The sequence below is a fragment of the Hylaeus volcanicus genome, chromosome 7 (assembly GCF_026283585.1).
Source record: "Hylaeus volcanicus isolate JK05 chromosome 7, UHH_iyHylVolc1.0_haploid, whole genome shotgun sequence".
Lineage (NCBI taxonomy): Eukaryota > Metazoa > Arthropoda > Insecta > Hymenoptera > Colletidae > Hylaeus > Hylaeus volcanicus.
In genome coordinates this window covers 15,025,002-15,031,001 of record NC_071982.1, presented here as the reverse complement: position 1 = coordinate 15,031,001, position 6,000 = coordinate 15,025,002, and positions in this window count along the sequence as shown.

The window sequence follows — 6,000 nt, the reverse complement described above, 5'->3', positions numbered from 1 at the left end:
GAGAGAGAGAGAGAGAGAGAGAGAGAGAGAGAGAGAGAGAGAGAGAGAAGTTACTTTACATTCGACACGCGCAATGTTGCCACGAGCTGAGATCCGTGATGCAACGATCGACACGATTCCACGCGCGACTTTTAGAATGGATTTGTGCAGAAATCATATTCATTTCTAATATACAGATTAATTATCGATTCTCGTAAATCCCAACGGTAATCAGTTTGTCGTATACATTTATCTAAACAAAATTAATCGTACCAATAGAAAACTCGCTCGTATGTATTTGTTTAAATTGATTGCACGTTTTAAACGCTTCGTTGTGAAGCAATTAAGATTTATACACAAATCCATGGTATAACTCATGTTCGGGACCAACTAAAGCCACAATCTTCATTGCCGCTTTCGATTTCCGTTCTCACTTCCGGTCATTATCCTTCAACCACTGCTTTCATGCACGGAACATGAGAATAGTGCAGAAAATTTCGGTATACTTAATAAAATAATATAGTCAAGGAAAGATTAAAAAAATTTACCAAATTTACATAATCACTTTCCTTTACGTATGATTCACTGATTTCGAATGATTAAAAATGAACCTATCTTGGGAAAATAAATTCTAACGAAAGAAGAGCGACGAAACTTAATTCAGAAAGTGATTTAACCCTTTGCGCTCGAGGCCCTTTTTTGTGGCATCTACCAGCAACTCGAGGTGCTTTCGCAGCATTTTATTGCCACGAATGCTAAGCTTAGATCGACTTTAAAGATACAGCCCGATTTGTGATCAGCTCACCTTTACTCCTTCCACAATTATTTTATTTATAAAACTTTGAGTTCTAAAGAAACGAAACTCGAACAAACATTAGTGCTGGTTGATTTACTGCGTGAAATCCGGTGGTGAGAGTCACCTCTGGAGTGCAAAGGGTTAAATGATCCACCGTACGCACATCTTCCGCAACGAGATTCCAATAGCCACAGAGGCATGTAAAAACCACGAGCGTGAACACTTGTTCGTCGAACCAAGCGAAGCGTTCGCAACGATACGCGTCATCGATTTCACGAAACGTAAGCGAATCGAAGGGCTGTACAATTCCTCGTCCTCGTGCCAAGAGATCATCTCTCCTCGAAGGCCTCGACGGGACCGAATTTCTCCAAACACGAAAAATCAAAACGGGATCGCATCCACCCTTCTACCTCCCGCGGAAACTTCGTAATCGGCGCCGGAACCTTTCGCTCGCCACGTCACTTCCCATCCCGCGTTTCAAAACAGCACCGGCGGCGATGTCGCGGTAGCGCCGAGAAAACTATCTGAATGTTCATTTACAGTTGCGTTTATAGATTTCGCGAGCGTACTTGTCCCGACAGCGAATTCAACGTTTCCTGTCGCAACGAAGACAAACGTTTGGAAACGCGACGACTAGAACGATATCTAGATGACCAAGTGCACGGATATTCACCCTGTAATATAGTAAATAAGGCCCGTACTCGAAATGCAAGTCTCAGGAATTTGAACCATTCTGCCGTCAAAAGTTTTCGAGATTCTCAATTCATTCTTTTATTTTTTACGACTTGGATATCCACTTTAGAGAACTACTTTCGGTATGTTTTTTCGTAGGGTTCCGTATGATCCGTAATGCACAAAAATTTTGATCCGAAACGTTCATTATTAAAAAAGCTACGGATTTTGGAGAAAGAACTAAAAATTAGACTCTTTTGACAGTTTCGTATTCTTTTTTTTTCAACTTTTTGCTCAAAGACGCGCAATTTCTCGTTTTAAAAATTGAAATCCGTTTAATCTCGCAAAATAATTTTAGGCGACAGCTATAATTATCTTTGCGCGAGACCTATTTCCAAAGTCGAACGCGGCCATTAGAAAAGTATTAGAAAAGTCGTATTAGAAAACACGAAATTCCAGAGATTCTTAACGATGTGTCTTAAATAAAAAACAAAAAAGAAAAAAAGATACGCAGGCATTTAGATCGTATTCGAGTTTCCTTCGTCGTTATCCGTAGCTCTTCACGTCCGATACTATTTCTATGAATAACGAGTTAGCTAACGAAACATTCAGATAATCGCAATTCTAATTACGTCTTTTCAACCGTTCAGCCGTTCGAACAATAATATCGGGCGCAATGGTTGTGACTCGTCGAGCAACGTTCCGTTACGGGCGAGGCGCCGTTTTTTGTATATCATAGGAGAAAACGAAGGGAAAAGACGGAATATAGATCCTTCGAGATACAAAGTACGAAGCAATTTTTAATATGGATAGCGATTTTTTTAGTATTTATAAATCATCGAATAGATTTTAACGGTTAAGTACAATTTTTTTAATGTTCACCTTTCCACTTTGTAAGCGTGCCGCACACGATTATCGCTTGGACAGACGAAGAATCCGTTTTATTGAATGGAAAATGTAGCCTTTCGGCAACGATAGGGACGGATGAGGGGGTGGAGGGGAAGCGGAGCATAGAAACGCGTAATTAATTAGCACCGATAACTGCCACCGGGGGTATGTTTCTTGCGGAGGCTAGACTCACGTCATCTGTATAATATTCAGGGCGATAGACATTATCAACGATACAACGTACAATTTAAGGGAGTAATCGTTAAGGTGTACCATTATCCGGTAACTACTTTGCCTCGAAACAACGACGTGGTAACTTGAACGCGACGATCCTTTCGCAGGAACCTTTCTAATCGTTGTCATTTACAGTGGAGCCGATGAATGAATCTACTTTTGAATTTCTAATCGTCCGAGTAATTCTCCCTTGGTGATTTCTTTCTATTTTTCAGCGATCTTTTCGCGGGAACTTTTCTAATCGCTATCATTTACATCACGATCGAGTAGTATTATCTGTGCGTGTGGTTTTTCTTTTATCTTGTATTTTATGCGTGGTTATTCCCAAAAAAGATGGTAGTTTCATTTAGCGTCTAAAGCGTGTTGAAAATAAGAGACATATGTCGCGCGATTCGTAGCATGTGACGTAGGCGGCGAGTTAATTTCGTCTTAACTATAGCGTTCTCGTAGTTTTAATAGGGTAGAATTGATCAAGTTACTTCGTCGTTGCGCCGAGGTATCGAGAATACTACTCTACTGCCACGTTCTACGACTAAAAAGAACTTTGTAATCATTGAGAATACCTAGTCCTATACACATCGCGGAAGCATTAATTGAACAAACACTGGGCCACTAAATTCTCTCTCCATTTTATCGAAGTTCTACGCGAGATTGTATTCGTCGTAAATCAATTTCTTATTTTTTTTTTTTTTTTTTTTTTTTTGTAATTCGTAACGCCGTAGTAATCCACTTCAATCGTGTATGGTTAAAATCCGAGTGTCGTTTGTGATTATAATAAGATGGGGAGAGAACATTCAATCGGATTCGAATGGAAAAGAAGTCTGTTTAATCAGCCTTACTTATACAATTATTAGGTATATTATTATATGAAGGATCTTGTTCACTTTCCGTAACAAGCTATCCGAAACAATTTTTAAAATTCGTATAAAAGTCATCAGAGTATAGTTTCAATTGTTTACTTGAAGAGCATTGCAGAATGCACTGGAAATGTTGAGCAGTTAACGGTATTCAACTGCTACCTTTCGATTCTCTTTGAATTTCTATTTGAAAATACTTGTTCCACGTTGAGAACCAACAAGCTCTTAACGAATAATTACTCTAATTTTAAACAAAAATTCTAAAGTATACGAATTAGGAGCAAATGTGAAACTGACGTTACACTTCTACGAGCCATTATGTTACGTATATTTCCACGAACACAATTAGTCACAATTAATCTCGATTTCTTCGTCCGTTGAAATCCAAATCAAACATTAACGTCGCATTTCGATGACTCCGCATTATAGATCCACGTACATCCGGTTTGCTTGCAGAAAATTGCTTATTACGGAAAGTCAATTAAGTGCTTTGTAAGCATGATTTGTGTACGTACATGTATGTCGACGTAATTTTAATTATAACCCTGAGAGAATGCTGTGGACAACGATAATCTCCGAGCAACGTGCGAGTTGATCGACTTGTATGTAATTAGTACACGTTATTTTACGATGGATACGTTCAATATTTATTGCTACACAGCCGTTTCTTTGTATCGTTTAATAATCACAACAGTGTTATATGTAAAGTTCTAGGCTATCTAAATGTCCGTGATACGTGAACATTAACAACTTGATTATTGTAATCCCTTTATTTTATTCGAAACGTGCCAATTTTAATATTCAGTTGTTCATAATCTCGTTCATTTGCCTGAAAACATATCCTTCTTTTTTTTCTATTCTCGTTTCAATTAATTTACCAACCCCTTACTCCGTGTCGACATATTTCACAATATAAAAGTAATCTGAAACGCGGCATTGAAATTGCTGACGAACAATTTACGAACCAACTCGATATCGTAAGCCTTTCGATATCTCATGTGCCATTGTAGTTTCAGAGATACCGTGACTGTAATTGCATTTTTTAGGGTGCATCTTTGACGAAACCGGGGGGACCGATACGCGGAATGATGCTAATCGATATCTCGATACAAAATTCAAATGAAAAAAATTGACAATTTTAAATCCGTCGAAGAACCAATGGAATGTTTACACCAACAACTTCCGGCGAATACCAGAAAGTAAAAAAACAATTATGTAATTCTGCTTTAAACGAAAAATTCTCGATGGTTCATTGTTAACCGGCTTATTTCCACCGCTAAACCTGCTCTCGTAATTGTCGCGATTCTTAACGCGAGACAAACTATCCGACGAAATAAAAGGAACAAGAACGAGGTCTCCAAATGAATGGTCACTCAGGAATAAAGTTATAACGTAGTAACAATTGCGATATTGAATATTGACATTTAGCGAACAGCGTTTTTGTAAATATGAATATATAATATAAATATAAATGATAAATAAACGTAACGAATAGTATGGATATGTACGGAAACTGTGTACAGGGTTGTTGAGAAATGTACCGTGCGATCAGACCGAGCATTCGTTTCTTTCGACGAAAATATTATTGAACAAACGAGACACAGCGAACAAATACGAAATTAACGCATGCCAATAAATGTAATAATCGTCGTCTAAACTAACCAGCGGTTCGTTCGAGTTTACTTGGGATACATTCTTTTGCGTTAGCGTTTCTCCGATCAGAGATGAACAACCGAGAACGATGGAAGTCACCCTGTAATTTACGATTGTCCCAATAAGAGATAACAAGCCTGAAATAACAATTTATGAATGGGAGATGTATACGCCCGCGTGACTGTTAAAATACGAACGAATGCGTAAAGAGTGAACGAAACATTGTGCATTTACTTCCGATTAATATAAAAAAGAAAAAAAAAACAAACAAATTGACCAAAATGTCGGCATTAAGGTAATAAAAGATCCGTTGACGATCGTTACTATCAAATGGGAGACATCAACAGAGAAAACGGGAGTGATAAACGGAAGGAAACGCAGAAAAAAAAAAAAGGAAATCATCACGCGCGAAAAACGACTGTAACCACACGATTATCAATTACAAAACCGCGTAACGAGCACGCGTCGCGTGCATCATAGACTATATACACAAACATTAAATACCGTTGGCCGTGCAAAGTGTGCACGGAATTTCTTGTTCACTTCTATACGTATATCCGTTTCCTCCTCGGTGATAGAAGTTATTTTTAAATTTTCGAAACTTAGTTGCGCCGCTCCCACGTGCGAGTGTCATGTACGATCGGATGTCAGTAGAAATTCAGAAATATAAATAGACGATTGAAGTTGGAAATGGAGTTTTATTTGAGAACACCCTCGCTACTATATTTATGGAGATTCTCGTTTCTCTGTTTGCGTTGTTCATGCACTTATTTTAAACGCACCTGCGCTAGGGTGATCTTTATTTTCACGATTTTTAAAATCTATGTTACGCGCCCCAGCGAATATCTTACAAATACATGAAAAAACATTCCTGCAAAATTTAACTCCCGACGCCTCCGCCATGCTTATCTTTTTCCATAG